Source organism: Silene latifolia, chromosome Y (assembly GCF_048544455.1).
Source record: "Silene latifolia isolate original U9 population chromosome Y, ASM4854445v1, whole genome shotgun sequence".
Classification (NCBI taxonomy): Eukaryota; Viridiplantae; Streptophyta; class Magnoliopsida; order Caryophyllales; family Caryophyllaceae; genus Silene; species Silene latifolia.
In genome coordinates, this window is record NC_133538.1 from 80,357,651 (window position 1) to 80,381,196 (window position 23,546).

At 38.4% G+C, this 23,546-nt stretch overlaps 1 non-coding gene across 1 annotated transcript; it reads left to right on the forward strand.

Moving 5' to 3' along the window:
• Positions 1-2,277: 2,277 nt before the first annotated feature.
• LOC141636939 (small nucleolar RNA R71) lies at positions 2,278-2,384 on the forward strand. The gene has a single exon (XR_012541504.1). It is a non-coding gene; the product is annotated as a small nucleolar RNA R71 (small nucleolar RNA).
• Positions 2,385-23,546: the final 21,162 nt, after the last annotated feature.

A 23,546-nucleotide genomic window follows, 5' to 3' on the forward strand; every position in this document is an offset into this window, starting at 1 on the left:
ACTTCTCTCAAACATGACAATTATTTTGATCAAAGTAAATAAAAATCCAAAGATGACAAAAATGCAATACAAGAATTGAAATGTAAGTTAAGGAGTTAGAAATATTTACAAGTGGTGGTTTAGGGAGGACTCCACCAAACTCTCATTCTTGATGAGATGTCAAGGGGGCATGTCCAAGGTGTTGTTGATGTTGCTCAACACCTTGAAGAAGTAATCAAAGGCTTATTCATTATCATGGTAGAGGTCTTCAATAGACCTTGGCCTTTGTTGTTGGTCTTGATCGATGGCATTACCAATGTAGGGATTAAAAATCCCTTCAAATTCGTCGTCCCAAAGACCACAAACTTCATTAAGTTGATCATTGAAAATCTCTTGCTTAGATGGAGACAACTCTCCCAATTTCTTCTCTTGGCCAATGAGGCCATCCTCTTCTTCCTTGATTTATTTTGATGAGCTTTGCAAGCTCTCCTTGTCACAATTCACTTGCTCTTTGAATGGAGCATCTTCAATTTTCTTCTTCCATTAGAGTTCCGATTTCTTCCTTTCATCCTTTCGGCTATAATGATCAATCATGAAACATGGTTCATGCAAACGAGGAGCTCTCATAATCTTGTCAAGATTAAAAGTTATGCTTTCATCTCCCACTTCTAGAGTGAGCTCACCATGTTTAACATCAATCACCGCACCCGTGGTGTGTAGGAAAGGTCTTCCTAGGATGATTGGAATGTTGGAATCTTCCTCCATATCAACAATGACAAAGTCCACCGGGATGAAAAACTTCCCAATTCGCACGGGGACATCTTCCCATATCCCTAATGGTGTCTTCGTCGATCTATCGGTCATTTGGAGTGTGATATTGGTGCATTTAAGCTCTCCCATCCCCAACCTTTTACTCACCGAGTACGGCATGACACTCACACTAGCCCCTAGATCACATAAGGCTTTGTTGATCGTTGTGTCGCCAATGGTACACGGTATTGAGAAGCTTCCGGATCCTTTAACTTTGGAGGTGAACTCCCTTGAAGTATTGCACTACTCACCTTAGTGAAGGCGATAGTCTCAAGCTTCCGGATCGACTTCTTCTTTGTGAGGATATCTTTCATGTATTTCGCATAGGCCGGCACGTGATTGATTAATTCCGTGAAAGGAATTGAGACTTCCAAATTCTTCACAATTTCCATGAACTTTCCAAGTTGATCATCAAATTTGGGCTTGGCTTGACGACTTGGAAAAGGAAGTCTAATCACAATGGGCTCCTTCTCCTTGGCCTTGTCTTCATTTTTCTTCGAACTTTCTTCTTTTGATGATTCTCCATCTTTGGAGTTTTGCACAATTTCTTCCTTTTCACTAGCTTCCACAACTTCATCCTCAACTTGCTTTTTCGGTGCTTCATACCTTGTACCACTTTTCAAGTGAATGGCACTAACCGTTTCATGTCTAGGGGGATTACTTTGAGGTGGTAATTGCCCCTTTTGTCTTTGTGAGCTTGAAGATGCTAGTTGAGTCAATTGTGTTTCCAACATCTTGGTATGAGCTAGAATGTTGTTGATGGTGGTTTCCTTCGCTTGGCTATATTTTTGCATTTGAGTGAAAAATTCTTGTTGATTCTTTTGCATTTGGAGGACCGCTTTTTGGACATCAAAGCCTTGGTCATTTTGGTGATTGTATGGATTTTGATTTTGGTAACCTTGGTTTTGATTGTAAAAGGGTCTTTGATTTTGGTTTCTCATGGGTGGTGGAGTGTATGTTGTTTGAGGGTTTTGAACATTTTGGCTTTTGTATAAGAGATTTGGATGGAATTTGGTGTTTTCATTGTAAAAGTTGGAATAAGGGGTACCACTCTTGTATGCTTGGAAAGCATTCACTTGTTCATTTGTTCCCCTACATTCACCTTGGTCATGTCCCAAAGTTCCACAATTCTCACATATCTCACTTGGGATTGATGAGGATGCCGTCATGGCATTAATATGATGCTTTGATGATTTTGAGTTTTCCTCAAGTCTAGCCATAGCTTGTTCAAACTTCAAGTTGATTGTGTCAATGTGAGCACTAAGTTGAGCACCCAATTGAGTAACGGAGTCCACTTCATGCTTTCCTCCTCTAGTAGCCTTGCGAGGTCTACTATATTGTGAGTTATGGACCGCCATTTCCTCAATCTTGTTCCATGTTTGATTGTCATCAACTTCGGTGAACATTCCATTTGATCCCATATTGAGAATGTTCCTAGAATCTTCATATAAACCATTCCAAAATTGTTGTACCAAAAACCATTCGCTAAGTCCATGGTGAGGACATGAGCGACAAATTCCCTTAAACCGCTCCCAAGCTTCATACAAACACTCTTCATCCATTTGCTTAAAACCCGTAATTTGAGCTCTTAGCATGTTAGTCTTTTCCGGTGGGTAGAATTTTTTGTAGAAAGCTAGAGCAAACTTCTTCCAAGAATCTATTCCGAGGGTGGCCTTATCAAGGACTTTCAACCATTGCTTCGCGGTGCCGATTAAGGAAAAAGGAAATAAGACCCATCTAATTTGGTCTTGAGTCACGCCCGTTTGAGAGATTGCATCACAATAGTCGCAAAAGGTTTCCATATGAGAATGAGGGTCCTCACTAGGCATCCCCCCAAATTCGCTCCTCTCAACTAATTGGATGAAGGCGGACTTGGCAATAAAATTTCCGGTTAGATGTTGCGGTGTAGGAGTACCATTTGGTAGATTCTCCTCGGTGGGTACGGAGTGTGACGAGAATTTAGGCATTGTAGGTGGATTTTGTGGGGTATTGTGTAATGGGTTCTCTTCTCCTTCTATTGTGAAAGGATTGACAAACTCACTACTGGGTTGAACAACTTCACTAATACCTCTTAAATTCCTCCTAACAAGTCTCTTATTGTTCGTCAAGGTTCTTTCGATTTCACGGTCAAAAGGTAACAAATCACCTTGTAACCTTCTAGACATGCAAAATATCAAACAACTCGAAAACAATTAGAACAAACCTTGAGGAGTTTTACTTCCCCAAGGCGAAGAAAGACACAACTAATAACAACAAAAAGAAATCTAAATCAAGTAAACACCGTCCCCGGCAACGGCGCCATTTTTGGTGCGATCTCGTTTCGTGTTCACAAATTAAGACGTGGTCGTTGGGTCACGGTCGAATCAAAACACAATTTATAACTTCACAAACAACTCTACAATTAGTAAAGAGGCAAGTAAAGGTTGGATCCCATGGGACGGGTATTGAAATGAGATTTCTATTGAAACTAGTGATGTCTAAGGGGTGTCACAAATTGGGTTGATGTAGAAGGTCACTAAACTAAAATAGCAATGAAAATAAACAAGCAAGATGAATTAAAGGGGTGTAAACAATTGATTAAAAGCACTAGGGTGTCATGGGATCATAGGGGAATCATGGGAATTGATCATACAAACATGTTCTCAAATTATAAGCAAGCAATTATTGTTGTGATGGATTGAGTTGGGTTATATCTTACAATCCTAGGAAAGTTTGGGTCCCGGAGCCGAATCGATTAGATTGTACAACACCTACAAGTCGACTTAATCTTCCCTACTCAACAACATGGATGGTCTAATGAGACTCGAGTTGGGTTATGTCTTACAAGTCTCATTGAAAAGATAGAAGATGATAGTAAATGCAAGGATTCATAGGCTTAGCATTTCATCAAATATAACATGTGCATGAGTTGAGATCAAAACAAGCAAGCAAATAAAACATGAAAGCATATTAATTTAAGCATGAATCATTCCCCATGTTGGTTTTCTCTAATCACCCATTTAACCCTAGCTAAGAGACTACTCACTCATTATCATGTTGATCATGCTAGCAAGGTTGTCAATCATACCAACAATATGAAACATGATGAATAAATGAAAGTAATTAACAATAATTAAAAAGGGATTAAGAGATTATACCTACTAATGATTCCAATAATAAAGCAAAGATAAAAGAAGTACTTGAATGCTTGATTGAGAGGTTGTCAATCTCCCAACAAAAACCCAAATAATCTTCAATTACCTAAAATAAAGGATGAACAAAAGAGAGATTAAAGAACTAAAACATGGATTAAAACTTGATTAATACTTGATTACAATATTAAAGAGAGATTTGATTGATATTAACTACACTAATTATTGATAAGAAGAACATGATCCTCTAATTAGACTAATGGGGTATTTATAGTGGAAATTAGGGAGGATGCATTAGGGTTAACTAAGGGCTAAACTAGTAATTACACTTTTTAGATTGAGCAAGGAGGAGCCGGTATTTTTCGAGAGAAGGGCTTCTTTCTTCGTAGTTTGGAGAAGACAATTCGTGGCTGGAGCCGAATCCTGCGGAATAAGGTCGGGACGGGCGGAATCGGCGTTGGAATCCGAGCGGATTCAAGGGAATCCGGTCGGATTGTGGAGGTGGAATCCGAGCGGATTCAAACAAAGCCGCACGGATTGTGCAGCTGCGGGACGGACGGATTGGTGACAATCCGCTCGGATTGTCACTCAGCAACATATCTTCTTCTTTTCTTCCCTTTTCTTCATAAATTCCTTGGGGATTTCCTTGGGGACTCAAGGATCCTTTCTCAACATTGCTCTTCTACAATAATATGTACAAAGGCCTTCTAATCTTGTCTCTCCTTGATGCTTGGTCATTGAATTCGATCAATTTAGTCTCGTTTTGCCATGAAAATGCAAGATTCTTACTCCTTTCCTACCAAGGGATCAAAATCTCAAAGAATATGCAAAACAAAGAACTAAAGATAAGAAATGACCCAAATATGCACTAAAAAGCATGGGAACAAGGCTAATTCGGGGGCTAAATATGCGCTAATTATGGTCACATCAATAGCTCAATTAGCAGCTGAGTCGGATAATAGGCAACCAGAAGAGGTATACTTTGCCGAGAGCGGTTTTTCCCGTGAAGAAACCGTGTTGCCCAATGCTGAGGATGATTTTTATGACTCGGATTACGAATTTCTATCATATTTCAATGCCTTACACGAGGATTTCAGCACTGTACAGTAAGAATCACTCGATCGAGTGACTTATATTAGTCGATCGAGTGAATTTTCAGAAAAACCGTTCGATCGAGTAGTTCAAAGCACTCGATCGAGTGAAAATCAGGAAGAAAGTTCTCGATCGAATGACAATTCTACTCGATCGAGTAGTCTGGCCAGGGAGAGCATTGATTCGTCATGTGGGTTTTTTCTAGATGACGATTTTGATGATGATAATGGATACGGTGAATCTCCCATATTTAAAGCCGAGTTGGATGCACTTGAGGCTGCGATTTACGGGGTGAAATCCACTGAGGAGGGTGACAAGGAAGCAGCTGAGTCGGTAATTGCTCCTAGCACGGAAGAGGTAATAAATTTCTTTATCTATGATTCCATCGTTGAGAGCAACCAACCCGAGGTAGTAAACGATAATTCTATTATTGTTTGTTTGAACAGTACAATTCCTCATTTTACTCATGCTTCGTATTTCAAGAATATACCCTCTCCCAGGTGGTTGATTAATTTAACTGTCTTTCACCGTACTTGTCATCTTGAAATTGTTAATCTGAAATGGGGCCCTAATTTATCGTCAATTGCTCCGGCGCTCCTTTATTATGTGGATAAATTTAGGAGCTCTCATAGGAAATTTGTTAGACTTATAAACAGTTGTACATTTTTATTTCCTATTTCTTTATTCCACTGTGGTGCTACTTACATTTTTGTGTAGCACATGCGCAATTGTTTGATCGGTTGCTGCGCGCTTTGAGCTGTTTTGACCAGGCTAATTAAATAGAGGCTCGAAGAAAAGAAGGTCGAGCTGGGACCTTACTGAAACTAGCGGTACCCGGGAGGCAACCCGGAGATTTTATTTTTAGTTGTTTTTCAAAAATTTCAGTTTTTATTTTGTTTAATAATCAGTTCTCTCGATCGAGTTTTCTTGCTTTGATTCGCTTCCTATGATGCCACTATGAAGTTGTTTGCGACCTCCCATGTTGCTGGCTGGTTTGGGGAGGTCCCTTCTTCGTGTTATCTTGTAAGTTTTCCGCATCTTCACTCTTTTTTTTTAGTTTGCATTTCCTTTCCCTATGTTTTGGTACAATGAGGGCATTGTACGGTTTGGTTTGGGGAGGTTATGCATCCATATCTGTGTCTGCATGTTGTTTTTATTGCATTTCTGTTGTCACGTTTAATTTTTGTATGCATTGTTGTTTATTTTCATAAAAATTTAAAATCTCATAAAAATTGAAAAATTAGAAAAAATTCACGTTTATTTTTGCATATGGGTTGAGTCGGAACGGGGGATTTCAGTGATGAAATTGCACTATAATTTGTCTTTTTGCTTAAGCCTTGCATTAAACTGTTATCTTTTAGCTATGTCTTATTGCATATCTACGAGTTAATGTTAAAATTTAGCTGAACGAATAGACTTGACCTGAAATTTTGGTAAGCTACTTATAATTTCTAAGGAATTAGAGCCGTATAAACTGGTGTCATTTATGACCAGTTTAATGTAGGATTGTGAGTAGTTACTCCTTGCATAACATGTATTATCAATTTGCACGTATATGAAATTCAATTGCTTTTTGCCTACATACATTCGGGTTAGTGGTTGGTGTCACATGCAGGGAGTTGATTACATTTCCCCTTTCTTTCATTTTTACCCATTTAACTCCACATTAGCCAAATTTGCCTGTGACCCTTAGCTACATCCAAATTTAGCCTGCCTTGTCAAGCTAGTTTAGATTATTTTGCGATATATAATTTATTGTGCCAAATTTGGCTTGTATCCATCGACTTGGAGTTGGTATTTGATGAAGAAAAGGAGGTTGATGAAGAAAAAAAACGTGAAAAATGAAAAAAAGGAATTCGAAAAAAAACACAGGAAAAGAAAAGAAAAAAATAAGAAACTGAAAAAAAATAGAAAAAAAAAAGAAAAAAAAGATGTTGTTTGATGAGACGGTTTCACTCCTATGCTTTATTTACATTTATTGAGGAGTATTTTCAGTTCGGTTTGGTGAGTTTTGTGCCAATTGAAGGGCATATGCGCTTAATTCATAATTGAGTGAGAATGGAAGTTGTTATATGGTTTTGTTTATGTACTAGCTTGATCACCTATACCTCCACATTCCCATAAATGTTTTGCCTTTTCTTACCCATTGCCTCACTTTACCATATTTTTTTGTAAGCCCTACCGTGACAGACCTTGTTTGGTTGGAATGTGTGTACGGTAGCTAGAATTGTCTATCATATTAGTTGCATGCATGTTTATGTGGGTCGTAGTCTAGGTGAGCGACTATTTTTCTTTCTCTCTTACATATATATGTTCACCCTTTGCTTCATGAGAGAAGAGTGACCCGTGAGAGTTCATTATTAAAGGTCTTGCAAGGTCGACGGTTCAGTTTTATTATAAACATCTTATAACTCGTTTGCATTTGACTGTTTTGCTATAAATGTTAGTTTGCTTGCATTAAATTGGGTTAAGCGGGCATTTGTAGCTAGCTCTGAGTTATCTTTTCCGTTCCATTAGTTTGCATTTAGTTTACTCGAGGACGAGTAAATTTTTGGTTTGGGGAGATTTGATACGTGCATTTTATATAGTCTTTTTAGGCCTTTTCATGCACGTATTTTCATGCTTTTATCGTAGTTTATGCTAGGAAATGCCCCGAATATGCTACTTTGGTTTGTTTTGTCTTATTTGCAGGAATGACCAGAAAGTGGTGAAATCAAGCCTTTTACCGTCCGTTTAGCATGCATTTGGAGGAAGAGTAAATTTGGAGCGGGAATGTAACTATTTTGAGATGCGCAAAAAAGAAAGATAGCTAGGCGAGCAAAGGAAGAACTTCAAATTGCTAGTGCCTACTTTGAAGAGCCATATCTCGCGTTCTACAACTAATATCCAGGTGATTCCAATTGGAGATGAAAGCTTGTCCTCTTAGATTTCCAACGCCACCAGAATCGCCCTGTTTTCCCAAGTAACGAAGAAATGGCAGCCGTTTGAAGTACAGTGCGCAAAGCAGGAAATTGTTGCTAGAAAGTACTCGATCGAGTACAATTATGTTGATACTACTCGATCGAGTAGTTGCATTTTAGGATTTACTCGATCGAGTAGATTTTCTACTCGATCGAGTGGTTTAAGCTTTAGTTTACTCGATCGAGTGGTTTTAAATCACTCGATCGAGTGGATTCTCTTATGGGTTTGGTCTTTTTAGTTTTATTCCGTCATTAGGTCAAATAAATCCTATTTTCTTATAAATAGGAAGTGAGGACATCATGTTTACGAGGGCTTCTCCTCTCGGATTTTACCATACAATATCAGACGATAATTTTCTACTGTTCTTTGTTTCCTCTATTTCCGGATTTATTACTGTAACTCTTTCTCTCCCTTTTCTCCTTAATTTATTTAATGTTTATTGTTCTTACTTCCTTTATTCTTGTTCTTCTTTATTCTATGTCTAGCTAAATTCCTCTGCTAGGGTTAGGTGATTCAATAGACCGATGTTAATTGATAATTAGGTTATTAGATCTGTCGTTGTAGTTAGGTCTATGTTGTTAATCGCTGCTTTAACTGTATCCTGCTAGTTGATTCGAAGCAATTAGCCTTTTAATATTGGTAAACCTTGACCTGGACCGAAAGGTTGGAAGGGGTTAGACCCGCAGTGAACAATAGGATGCTTTAGTGAGGGCGAAAGTTAAGCTAATAGCATTTTAGGGCGAATTGAGACCGAAAGGGGATATTCATTGCCCCTTAGACCGACACATCAACTAATCTGTGACCTTACCCACAATTAACTGACGTTCATTGATGACCCGAAATCCTAGTTCCCTTCTCTTCATTGTTAATTTCTTCTATTTTTATCTCTCTTGCCTTAGTCTCTTTAGTTTAGTTAAAACAATCAAAACCCCCAACTGTGACATTAGACAGACCGAGTAGACAAGTGAATAGTGATCGCCTCCCTGTGGAGATCGACCCTACTTATCGCTAGCTTCTGTTAGTTATATTTAGGTATTTATTTTTGGTACAGAAACGACGTATCATCGAGTCGCTTTTTCTTCAATTTGTTGATATTTAAGTTGTTTGAAAGGGAAAATCAAATAGTTATGTTGTTCAATTATAGAGGAGTTGTCTTTAAACTGTTATAAGTTGATATGTATATATGATTTTGATGTGATTCTACTTGGAGATGATAGCTTGTTCTTTTACGATTCTAACGATAGGCCACACGCCCAAAATGACCAAGAAACGAGTGAGATATGACCATTTTACAAAAATTGGACAGTGTTGAGAAATGCGTAGGGTACTCGATCGAGTGGCCCTTACTCGATCGAGTGCACCTCTTGTTACTCGATCGAGTAGCCCTGGTAATTTTTTATACGTGCTTCTGACCTTCACCTACTCAACCGAGTAGGCTGTACTCGATCTAGTGACCCCTGTTTTGGGTCATATGCTTATCTTTTGACTTCGTCGCATATCATGTTTAATTGAAAGTTGTTCTTTTGCTTCTTTATGCATTGTTTTACATATGTGTTGGTCCTGATGCGTAAGTTACCCAATCTTATGATGAGGGGAGTGGCACCTTATAATGGGTATGAGTTTGGTGGGGAGGACATAAGTTATATGTGGTTGTGATGGATAGTGGAAAAAGGAAAGGGAAGATTGATGAGCTTATCGAGCAGGGAGCATGTTTTGTGAGATGTGGTGAGTGATATAGTCGCATGTTAAGTAATGTAAAAGTAAGTGAGTATGGGTAAGGGGGTGAAGTAAGTTTATGGAACATGAGAAAGAAAAGATTGAAATGAGGGATGTGAATGGTGATAACTTGAGATATTTAAGGATTTATGGAGGGAGATGGTTAGGATTGTTTGGTTAAAGATATATATGATGGAAGGTCCTTATAAAGGGATGGAAACGAATGGTGTATAAAGAGCTTAGATTGAGTTATACCGCGATGTGGATTTGTAAATAGAGATTGAGTTTTGGAATTTGAATTATCAAGAGGTGAGACTAGTGTGTGATTTCCTTGGACAATTAACGGTATGAAATGAGTTTTGGTTTCTAGAGGCGAAAAAAGGGTTGAAGAGTAAACTTTGCTTGTGTGGACGGATTGGCGAAAAGTGTGAGTGATAGCATGATAAGAGAAGATCCATGGTAAGAAAGAGTGAGATGGTACTGATATGAAATAAAGGGATTTGAGTTTTGGAGCAATGAGAAGGTAACTGGAGCACTAAAGAGTTAGGTAGAAGGAATAAGGAGTTGAATTGTTAATTGATTTTATCGAGTGTAAAAAGAAAAGAATGAGGGGAGTAAACTAGGAGAATGTTGGCTGGAGTATGTGATATAGAAGTACGGAATCATCGATATGTATGACATTATCATGAGGATGTGAGTTAATGGTTATATAGGAGTTTCAGGACAACATGTTAGTCATGAATTTCGGGGAATTAAGGGAGTAAGAAGTAGGTAGAGTATCTGCACGATATGAAATTTTGGTGGAAGGTTAGGTGACGATACAATTAAGGATAGAATTGGGAAGAATGTTGAGGTAAATTTTGTTGATGGATTTGATGTTCGTTATTTGGAATGCTAACCGAAGATAGGAAAGGAACTGTTAGTGGAGTATTAGCGGTATAGTTATATTTAGCATGAAGTGACGGTTATGCGAATGGGAGAATGTGTTATGAGGGGCATACGAGTTAAGCTCGGGCGAGAGGTAACCTTTATCAAGTGGTAACTTACGTGATCAGGATTTACTAGTTGGATGTGATAACAGGTCTATGATGTGTATAAATGTTTGTGTAAGGTTCTGACCTCACGAGAAGTGGTATGGTGTGATAGTTATAAAGCTGTTATCTGAATGTTATGTAATATATGTTGGGTACGGTAACCTAATGGAATGATATTCAAAAGTGATAGTTTGGGTGATCTGGCATGGCTGGTTATACTTGCATGTGTATTTATGATATATGTTTATTCCGTGTAATGGTAGGGGTGATATTCATAGGCTTAGTATCTGTTTATTCAGTACGATATGTTGCGTTGTGATCTAGTAAAGCAGTTTTGAGTAAGTTTTCTTGTCCAGGAAGTTATACTGAGTCAGTGTTTATGGGGTTGTATAAGTTGCGATGACTATCGGTGTGGTTGTTGTGCCTCTGGTGGTGATCCGGGCACGGTACTTCGTGTTGTGATGCGGGTATTTTCGCATTGCGGTGCGGCTGTTGGTGGCAGTGTTGCGATGCCGTCATCGGTTGTGGTGGAGTAGGCGGGATGATTACGAGACGAGTTTTCGAATGAGTATACCCGTTATATAGATTGTTGTTTTGTTTACTGTTGTTTCTTGTGAGTTTCATTTGGACATACAGACTGTTGTTTTGTTTATTGATGTTCCTTACTAGTTTTGGATTGGGAGCGAGGATAGTGTATGATATGGAAGAGTGTTGCGCATGTGGTTGTGGTTGTCATGGTATAGTGATATTTTGTTATGGGACATAGTTGTGAGAGGTTGTTAGAGTACTTTTGATCTTGTTTTAGATGAAGCATGGGTTGACATAGTTGTGGCAAGAGATTTGTGGAGAGTGTGCACTGAGCTGGAAGCGGCAAGTGGTTCGTAATATTTATTGGGACAATGGGTATAGAGTGTTGGGAATTAGTATCATGTTAAGTTATGGATGAGTTTTGGGGTAATAAAAGAAAAGAACTTGAGGATCTAGTGTGAGTGTGTGTAACAATTGTAGATCGTGAGTTATGAGTATGAAGATAAGTTCATGTATAGAGGACTATGTCGTTTTGGTGGTTATATGGAACAATTGGAGTATTGGTTACGCTAAGGATTTTGAGGTATAGGTTAGGTGGTGTGCCGAATGAATTGAGGTATGAGAACTGTTAAAGTAAGAGAGCCTTGGATATAAAAATGGTTGTAAGTGTTGAGATTATAGGTGGTTATCATTGACATGCGGTGGTGATGAGAAGATAAAGCTAAGGATCTAGTATTAGTGAGTTACGAGGACGTAACATTTATCTTAAGAGAAGTAGGATGCGACAAAGAGAGTTTGATGGTTGTACATATTGTAGTATAATTGGAAGTAGAGTGTTGGTGTAGCATATAGGATGGATCTTTGTTGTGGTTGATTTTATTAACGGTTATGGCCGTGCTTGTAGTAGTGTGATGTCTAGGAGTGTGAGAATACTTTGATAGTGTTGACGGTTGGATGATGATGTTTATGAGTGTGAGTAAACTTCGAGGACGAAGTTCATTTTAAGGGTGGTAGAATATAACATTCCGTTTGGTGGTTGATCTTGCTTGGTGGATTGTCTTGATGTTTGATTTGCTAGTGGGTAATAGGTTAGTGAGACGGAGGTAGCGACATCTGTGGTTGGTATTATGGAGTTTGTATCGAGAGGTTATGCTATAATTGAGACGATATCGTGGGCCGTGTTGTGGTAGTAGGCATGGTTGGTGGAGTTAGTGTTAGGTGTTCTTGTCTTATAGGTTGGGTTTGAACTTCGGGGACGAAGTTCGTTTTTAAGGAGGAAAGAATGTAATACTACGGTTTTCTGTGTTGTTAGGTACTCTATCGAGTAAGGCTTACTCTGTCGAGTAAGTGAGTTTTGGTTACGAATCAGTGGTCTTTCTGATGGGTACTCGATCGAGTATGTGTGGCACTCGATCGATTAGGGGGCACTCGATCGAGTAAGTAACTTACTCGATTGAGTAAGTTACTTTTTACGGGTTATTTGCCGGGTTTTGATAGCAACGCGAAAAGGTTATAAAAACATATTCCGACATTTCTTTTTTACTCTTACTTCATTCTAAACTTTTCACAAGAGAACACAAGTTACGTAGCTTTCCCTTCTCACATTGCTATCAAATCCTAAGGGCTAGAGTCGTCGAATGGTTGAGCTCTTTACGAGTATTTTGGGGGTTTTGGGAGTATTTGTGGTTGTTAGATGGTAATTGTATGATTGTATGATTATAGGAAGTGATTGCGTTGAAGAACGATTTTGATTAGTTGATTGTGACGATCTTGGTGTTTGACTTTCCAGGTAGGGTTTCCTACTTAGTTATTGGTTACATGTGTGTTAGTTGGTTGATTGATTGTTGGTGGTTGTTGATTAATAAGATTTGTCTATATCGTATTGGAATTGGTAATTGTTGATATTGTAGATGGTTGTGGTTGTTTGTCTGTGGTTAGCGAGGTGCGCCATCGGCTGAGTGGAGTCACTTGCGGGAGTGGCTTCACGCCCTTGATTCGCCCTCTGTGGAACCCGCCACAGAGGAGATGTGCACATTAAGGAACATGGGTTATCGCTCGGAATAGATGAGCGGGGATTAGATGGGTACGGCTGTGGTCCCCCACTAGCGGCATGGAATATTTGTTACGATGGGTATTCTGGCAGGACTACACACTTTAGTGTGTAGTCAGGTGTGTGGAGTTGTGACGGAGTTTGAGGAAACTTGTGTGTTGTATCTTTTGTATTGTGTTTTGTGTAATCAGTAATTGACCCCGTTTAAACGTTTTGAAAACTGTGGTGATCCATTCGGGGATGGTGAGCAATTATTGAGCAGATGTGAGATGGCTTGTACGAGGGATAGTTGGGATCAGGGGCGGATGCAGCCCAAAGGCTATATGGGCTGGAGCCCAACCTCTTTTCTGAAGAAGAAAAAAATATATGTAACAAAGTTTATGCTATAAAAGTATGAAACTACACTTGGTCTAGTGGTAGATTACTTGACCACTTTCCTTATGTTCGTGAGTCGAAACCCAACAGAGACATTTTGTAAACTTTGTTTGTTTGTATCCTTCCACTATCTTAATTTTACGTGGCCAATAGGTTTTTATACGTTTTATACAAAGCTGTCTACCCCATACTTATAGTCAGTCTCTTTACCAGATAAAAAAAACTATTTTTGAGTGTAAATTTATACTTTAACGAGACTTTTTTACCTAAAATATGCTTGTATGACTGACTCAAATATCACGAAAAAAGTGATACATAGAATACAATCTCGAGACAATATATCTTTAATGGTTCATCAGTGAAATAATTCGAAATAGTTTTATGCTCCCTCCGTCCCGATCAATTGTTTACTTATTCTATTTTGAGGTGTCTCAGTCAATTGTCCTTCTTTCTCTTTTAGAAAAGTCTTTGATGAACAATTTGACCTTTCACACTAAACTTGGTGCACTTGTCATATAATAATTGGCTATCATTTCTTTATGGCAAAACCAAAGGTAAACAATTGACATGGACGGACCGGATATAAACTTATTTATTGACACAAATACTAAAGTAATACATAGTTCTAAAATCTCATAATTCATAATTTAAAATTATTCTTAATTCAAATATCACGAAAAATACGTTAAAATGTAGCAGTTTAGGGTAAAACGCGTGTGATTACCAAATCCAAATCTTCTATGGCATTTTAGAAAGAAAAAATTATCAATGAGTTTTGTAGCCCACCGTACATTTGGATCCTGGATCCGCCCCTGGTTGGGATGGAGTCATCACTTGTCATTAGAGTCTTCCGCTGTGTCATGAACTTAGTTTTCTTTTTAGTTGATTTACAGTTTTGAGAACAGTTGTATTTTACTTTACAGTTTTGATTATGTAATCGTTAAACTTAATTATCTAAAGTATATTCTTTTATGGTTAATTTGATATACATTGCCTCGGGTAACCGAGATGGTAGCACTTCCATGCATTAGGTGGTCTTAATAAGGCACCTTGGTGTATGGGGGTGTTACAATTCTTACTTTGGAAAATTCTAATCCCCTTCAAATCTAATTGCTCGCGAACACAATAGAGGAATAACCAATGAAAATGATTTAATATAATATTAATCACTAAAAAATGTTCCAACGTCAGAGCCTCAGAGATGTAGCCTTAGAAAAATTATTGGCCACATGTTGAGAAAAAGGCGCATTGGAACAAATAGGTGGGAATAGTGAAGTAACTAACATTATCTTCATCGGCCAAGATCGATTCAGTTCATCTTGATTGAGATGACTTTGTTTTAATGATTTATTTTTTTCCCATGAGTATATAGGAGTATGTAATTATGAGAAGTATAAAAAGTGACAACTATTGAAAAATACTTCATATACAACAACAGTTGAGAGTATGAAATAATAGTAATTACTGCATTAGTGGTCAGTTGCAATGGGCGGCTTGAAGTATAGTACAGAAGCATGTATGTAGGTGTTAGGTGTTAACCTTTAATTACTCTATATTTGGATGGTGAAAGGTGAAAGAAAATGTGAGAAAGTTACCTTAACTAAAATAGAGTGAGGAATTAGAGTATATAAAAGAATATAAACAGTGTCATTTCAACACCCAAATAACTAAATTTAGCTATGTGAAAGTAACTTTGACTACATGTGCTTTTACGGAGAGAAAAATCCAAAAAAACCCCCCAAATTAAAAAAAAACCCCAAACTTCGACCTCCCCTCGCCGGCGGCTTCTCCGGTCGCCTCTTTGAGTCGCCGGCGAGACTCCTAACTTTTGTTCTCCTTCCCCTCATTGTCATCCGGTGAGTTGTTCGTATTAGCTGATCATTTGTGTTCGTTTTCTACAATCAATCGCGTTTGTCTTAGGGTTCGGGTTTGTTTCCGTTTTCGCCTTAGTTTAATCGACTGTTTACTCGCTATTGTTGATTTTTTTCGTGACTGTTTTGTCACCGGGGACGCCATCTCCTCCGATCGTCTTCCTTGGTTTTGTTTCGTTGTCTCTGTTGGTCAGCTTGTTTTTGCTGGGTTTTTTCATTTAGCTGGGCTTTGTTCTTGGTCGAGGGGCTTCTCTCTTTTCCAGTTTGTTTGAGTAGGTTCGATGCTGTGCTGTACTGGTTTGCTCCCGTTTTTTCAGTTTTTTTGAGTCGTTTCGGTGTTGTGGTTTGTTGTATCCCTTCTTCCGAATTGTGTATCTATGTCTTCCGCTAACATTTATCAAAAGTTTCTTGAAACTTTTGCTAGTGCCCATGTCAGTGATGGGTTTATGGAGAATAATGGGGATAGGATGTTAGGCTACTTTATGAAATTCCAGGGGTCAGCTCCGTTATTTTTAGCGGAGGTAAAAGAGCTTAAAGATAAGGGGAACGGTCTTTTTAGGCAAAATGATTTTGATGGTGCCGCGGAGTGTTACGATGAAGCTTGTAAATTACTTAGTTTGAGTTTGGGAGATATTGGAGGTGAAGATATTCAATCGGTATCGACCTAGTTTGTTTCTCTTATGTCTAATATGGCCGCATGTGCCACAAACTTGAGGAATATAGAGCTGCCTCGGGTTTATGCTCCATGATTTTGAACACATTCCCTCGTAATGTTAAGGCCCTTTTTCGTAGGGCGGTTGCTTATATGAAGTTGAAAAGATTTTCGAAAGCTGAATTGGATCTAGTTAATGCTTTAATGGTGGAACCAAGTAATAAGGATGTGTTAAGGGAATTAGAGGTGGTAAAAGGTCATCTTCTCATAAAGGGAAATGGAAAAAGAGTGCTGGAAGTTGCTAATGAAGATTGCGTGGAGGAGAACAACAAGAAGTCTGTTCATGTTTTGGCATCTGATGTGAGTATAAATGATAGGGGTGAAAGCGTGGTTACAGAGGTGATGGATGAACAAAGTGATGTGAGTATTAGGGATACTCAGAGTGTGAATATGGAAGAGACGGAGGTTCAAAGTATTTGTGCTAATAAGTCAGTTCTTGAGTTCTCTAAAAAGGGAGGTGGTAGTTCTACTTTAAGGATCCCAACAAATTCTTATAAAAAGTTGCTGGAAGGGAGAACGGTGAGCTTTTACCGTAAACGTGATTTGTCAACGTTAACAATTCGGATCCTTAAGGGTGAGACTACTAAGGAGATAGACTTTATAAAAGAACAATGTTATCAGAAGAAGAAGAAGAGGAAGAAGAAAAAGAGGAGCGGTCCCAAAAAGGGGAAGTCTAAGATGATGGGGGTAATGAAGGAAAACATTCCCTCCTCCGATATTTTCAAGGTTGAACCTGATAGTCCTAGCGTAAGTTTGAGCTCGTCCTCTAGTGGGGTTGGGACGTCTTGCGCATCTTCAGTTTGTGACATTTTTCCTCCTTCCGGTACTCATGTCCCTCAAGCTCAGGATGATTCTAATGACCATCAGCCTTTCGTCTTTTCAGCTCGCCCTCAGAAGTGTAAGATTCTCTCATTTGAGAAGCCATCAGGCGCCCCTATTACTCCTCTGTTTTGCAGGTACCCCTCTACTCATCATGTGCAAGAGAGACGGAGAATCACCACGTTCAAGAGGAATCAAAGCAAAGGGGAGGAACCTCCAAGACACAATTTATCTACTTTCTCAAAAAGTTTCTCAAAAAGTAGATCTCTTTCCCATAAATTTCTACGTCCTCGTGGCGTAAGTGTGTCTTGTTGGAGGTACTCTTCTGAGGCTCAATCGTTAAAGAAGAGAAAAGAAATGTTCGCGCAATTGGCCAGCTCTGATCGTCCCGCTAAGAAGCCTATATTGATTGTCAACCCCATCTGTAATTTATTTACTTTTCCTAATAATGTAGTAATTGATCCGACTCCGAGAGTCGGGTAGTTACTTTGTAAGAACATTTTCTTTACTGCTGTCAAAAAAAAAAAAAAAAAAAAAAAGCTATGTGAAAGTAGATACTTGTACTTAACAAGCATCTAAAGACATTACTAAATAAAATGTCATGATAATGAGAAGAAAAGGTAATATACTAACGGAAACTGTGTATAAGAATCATGGAATTTACACTCCTCCATAGCGCTTTTCCTCGATCCGTACCACGTACATGTGACTTCATTGTCATCAAATTCATAATCCATGGCAATTTCTGTTAATCAGACCAATTTCAGTAATGATCTAATTCTAAAGAGATTAAAGCAAGCATATACTCTACATAGATGAAATTTATTTACAAAATACCCTAAAAGTGAGTTTAGAACCATTAAAAACATAAGGAACTCGAAAAAAAAAAAGTAGAAGAACAATAGAAGTGAGTCCATTTTTGAAACAATGGTCAAAAATAAAATATTTGTCGTTTTGGGTCGGTTTTGAAAATATTTGTCAAAATAGTGTCCACGTAGGCTCGGGATTTTTAGACCTGAAACACGCCACTACTAATGGCGAGTTTTGTGAAGGAAACACGTCATTAGTAGTGGCGTGTCTTTACAATAATTTTTTTCCTCAACTGACTGAACTTTAAAAAAAAAAAAAAAAAAATTACATAAGACACGCCATTAGGGGTGGCGTGTTTCCCCTCCGAAACCCGCCATTCCCAATGGCGTGTTTGTTTTAGTCCATTTTTTAATGAAGTTTCTTTCCGTACTCATTATAAACACGCCATTGGTAGTGGCGTGTTTTAGGTCCAGAAATCCCGAGCCTACGTGGACACCATTTTGACAAATATTTTCAAAATCGACCCAAAACAACAAATATTTTATTTTTGACCATTATTTCAAAAATGAATTCAATAGAAGTATACCTTTACCTATATATTGGATGATGAAATCAACGAAAGAGTGGAATAGATAGATTCACTTTGACAATCACTAACGCTAATTAACAAACAAATTACTGTATTATTTTTATAACATGGATTTGAAGTCAATAGAGAGCATTTGATGATTACCTCACATAGAGCTGAAGTAAAATATAAGACCAGTTAGACCACTCTGCATCACAAATCCACCATATTAATGCTAAAATTCTAAAATTCACTTTTAACTTAAAGATTATAAAAATTGACAAACTGCAAGAGCGTGATTTTCTATAAGTTAAAGATGAAAAAACCCGCTTAATCGTATAACAATCAAGAATTCTCAAAAGTAAGCATATTAGATTCACTGAGAACAAATTTTTATTGAATAAGTAGTCAATTTCCACAAATGTGAAACTAAGAGCAACTCCAATGGCAAGCTACAAGACTTTGTAGCTTGCCTTTTCACATCATATTTCTAAGCAACATACCTTCTAAGCTACATCGTCCTCCAATGGTGAACTACAACATATTGTAGCTTGCAATACCCCACATAATAATAAATCATATATTTTAAATTATTTTTTGATTTTTTAATTACTTTTTTTTACCATTTAAAAGTTAAGCTACAAGTTAAGCATGTAGCTTGGTAGAGCTACACTTGCTTATAAGCATGATCATATTTTTCGTCTCCAATGGTCAGTATACCGCTTGAAAACTTTTGATAATTGCAAGCAAATCCTTAAATGTAACCATTGGAGTTGCTCTAAGAATATGCTATATTTGATAAAAAATAAATTGAAAACTTAGATTAAAAAACGCCGATATGGTTGAGCGATTGAAGTACTCCGTCTGAGTTACCCGCTGCTCAAACATAAACCCAGATTAAACAATGAGCAATCAACGAAATATTATACTCCACAATCCTTAATGTCCTACATAACCAAATCAAACCCGTCTTTTACTACAACTATCATGGAATGTATACTCCTCCGTAACCAATTTGATCTAGATTCAATTAGAAAATAATTTGAGTATAAACCCTCTATTTTTGATAGTTAAATAATTTCAGAATCAGCTAAATTATGGGTATTTAGATTTCACCTTAATTCACAACCAATCTGAAACTAAAACCATCGGAAACAATACCAAATATTGTCATCATCATCATTTTGCCGAAGATAAAATTATCACTGCGGTTGTGACATTAATCGATTCTGCCATCATGAAACCATTAATCAAGTTAATTTAGTGAATCACATAATCATTTTCGAAGATGCAAATCAAGAAGAAATGATAATAGAGCAATCGAAGTTGGCCATCGACAAATCAGAATAGGAACATTATTAGGCTTCAATTAATACCCAAATTATATCACAATCAAGAAAAAAAAACCTGGTATCAACTAAAACGATTTAAAAAGGAACAAAAGGAATTACCAGGTAATTAACTGGGGTTAAGCGTAATCAAGGGAGTTGATGGATTACTATCTACAACTGGGTGTTAGCCAATACGGTTGTCCCTGTACAAATTTTTTTAAGAAGGTAAGTGTCGCTGTAGTGGTTGATGCGACAGTCTTTGGCTACTCTGATTTTGGTAGGTTGGTTTGGTTGTCTGATGGGATTCATCAAAGTTATACGGTGGTTGATATTTTTATTTGTGATAAAAGAGAAGAATGACCAACTGCAGTAGAGAAGAATGAGGTAGACGGTAGTGATTAGTGGAGATTAACTGACATTTATGTATTTTAAAGTTTACATATTGATAGTACTTTATACAGTTATGCGTATAAATATACCATGAATTAATCACGAATCAACACATACTTTTTTTTTTTTTTGTTGTAGGCGCTGTTTGGTAAACAACATATTGGCCAATTTTTAGCATATTCAAGGGTTTTAGCATGTCTGACCAATGGATATGCTAATTTTAGTGTTTGGTAAACAGCATGTTGAAACAACATATTTGGGGTCAATATGCTCTTTTACAATATGCTGCTTACCCCAACCTATTGGTTAGCATATTGTAAAATAGGAAATTTTTCTCCATTTTCCAAAGAAAAGTAACGATCTACTAATCGTAATTTACCAATTACCAAACACTCAAATTAATTCTGTTAATTATAATATGCTAATCAAACCTTCTGATAAAATCTGCCATTTATAATCTGCTTTTGCAATCTGCTTATGCTAAAACTAATCCGTTGTTTACCAAACAGGGTCATTGGCTTTTGCTTTAATATATTAAATGATGATGATGATGATGATTATATTCTAATGTATGGCATAGGTTTGCCCATACTTTCATAAATCATTATGGCAACCTCAATTTATAAATATCCATAAATATATCTCTATATAAATTGTTCTTTTTAAAGAATCAATATCAATATATATAACTAAAGGTTAGTTAGTTTATTTTTGATAGGTATACGACAGACGTATCAAATTTTGGTGCTGTTGCCGGGGAGGCAATTGCCCTATCTGTCTTTATTCTGTTTATTTTATCCGTCTCAGGGAATTTTTATTCCTTGAGGCAGTTCTTACTTATTTTCTTTCAGTGTTGTTTATGCCCAAGTCAGACAGGTTTGAGTTAGTTTCAGCTGATTCAGAGCTAGAGAGACTATTCAGGCATAGACTCCGTCTGCAGAGGAAATCACGAAAGGAAGACTTGAGTACTTTTGAGCCAGAGCTACATCACTCTCTTTTCGTAGAAGACATTCATTCTTGCCGATCAACAAGTAAAGATGCCAAAACTTTCCAGTCATTCGGTACCTAAAGCATCCTTAATTCCAAAGGGTTTCAATCTCCAGACTGAGGATGGGAATACATTCGACATCCGTCCTTCCTACATCAATCTGTTAGAAAGAAATCTGTATAGAGGTGTGGCAGGTGAAGACCCGATGAAGCACATGGAGGTCTTTACAGACTACTGTTCTACTATCCCCGCCACAAAGGGGGTAACTCAAGACAAGATTAAGGAATTTCTGTTTCCTTTCTCTTTGACTGACTCAGCCAGGGAGTGGCTGACTGATTTGGACTGCACAGCTGCAGGAGTTACAGATTGGAGTCTCTTGCTCTTGCCTTTTACAAGAGATATTTCCCTCCACAACGCACCAATCAGCTGAGGGCCAAGATTACCAGTTTCAGGTAGGCTCCCGATGAGACTTTATATGAGGCGTGGTCCCGATTCAAGATATTGGTGAGGTCTATTCCTCACCATGGTTTTGACCCATGGTTTATATCTCACAAGTGTACAATGGGCTGTATGATGACCACAGAGCCATACTTGATGCGTCATCTAATGGGAGATTCCAGGAAAATATAGATGATGATAAGGGATGGGCCCTTATTGAAGAGATGGTGAATCACAATGCTGAGTATGGAAACCCGAGGGATGGTATTAGAACAGTTCATACAGTTGATAAGAAGGTTGTGGCTCAGCTGGAAGCCATGAATGCTAGATTTGACAAGTTGGAGTTACATTCTGCTGGGGAGCCTCAGACGGTCCATGTGCTTACTAGAGGGGAGACCGTCACATGTGAGAGGTGTGGGAGCAATGATGGTCACACTGTTGTTGGCTGTCTTATGGAGAAGGAACAAGTCCTTGCCTTTCAACAATATAGGCAAGGAGGGGGTTCCTATTACAACAACCAAGGGGCAGTCCATCCCAATTTGAGGTGGACTAGTCAAAATGTGCTCAATCCTACCCCTCCTTCGCACTAGCAGCAGCCGTATGTTCCTCCACATAAGAATCAACAAGGCTTTCAGAAGCCTCCTTCCTTCCCTCCTCCCAATCATGGAGCATCATATTCTGGAGGGGTGAGTGAGATTGGTGAGCTAAAGACTATGCTGCAGTCTTTTACAAAGCAGTGGCAATTGAGTGATCAACAGAAAGATGCATCCATCAAGGCACTTGAAACTCAAGTTGCCCAATTAGCCGCGAACCAATATACAACGAAACCGGGTCATTTACCGTCACAAACTGATAAAAATCCACATGAGACGGTAAATTTAATCAATTTGAGAAGCGGTCGTTCATATGAGGGACCAGAAGTGTTGAAATCAGACCCGAGGAAGGAAATAATAGCTGATGAACAGTGTGTTCGTCAAGGAAATGAGTGACAATGACTAAGAAAGTGGTCGATCGACTAGTTTCTGGAGGTCGATCGAGCAGATTTGATGATGAAAGTACTCGATCAAGTAGAAATTCCACTCGATCGAGTGAACAGGAAAAGTCAACTGCTCGATCGAGTGATTTTTCTACTCGATCGAGTGATACTATTGAAGAAACTACTCGATCGAATGGGAATTTTGGTCGATCGAGTAGTATGGATGACGGAAAGCTTGATCGAGAGCCTGCTAGTTCTCGATTAAGTGAGAAATCGCCTGAAAGACCTCGTTCGAGAGGAAAGAAGCGTCCAAAGGATACAGAGCTTGATCCGGCTAACACGTTAGAAGAGAGAAACAAGGGACTCGAGATACCCATCACGGTTCCCTTCCCGAGGCGTCTGCAAAATACTAAAGCTAATCAACAATTTGGAAAATTTGTCGAGATCTTGAGAAGCTTGCAGGTCACTGTACCATTCGCCGAACTGCTGACACAGGTACCCTCTTACCTTAAATTTATGAAAGAAATTTTATCGCGTAAGAGGCATATTAGTGATAATGAGACGGTAGCCTTGACTGAGGTGGGGTCAGCGTTAGTTCAGAATAAGTTACCTCCCAAACAGTCAAACCCAGGTAGTTTTTCGATTCCGTGCCATATCGGTACCCACTTGATTGATAACGCGTTATGCGATCTAAGCGCTAGCGTGAGTGTCTTACCGTTGTCTCTAGCTAAGAGACTTGGTTTGACAAAGTTTAATTGCACCAACATGACTATCCAGATGGCCGACCGTAGCATATCACGACCACTTGGTGTAGTAGAAGACGTACCTGTGAAGATCGGGAGGTTCTTTATTCCCGTTGACTTCGTCGTTTTAGACATCCCCGAAGATGCACATACCCCTATTACTTTAGGGAGACCATTTTTGTCTACTGCCCGTGCAGTAATAGACGTCGGGGGTAAGACGTTGA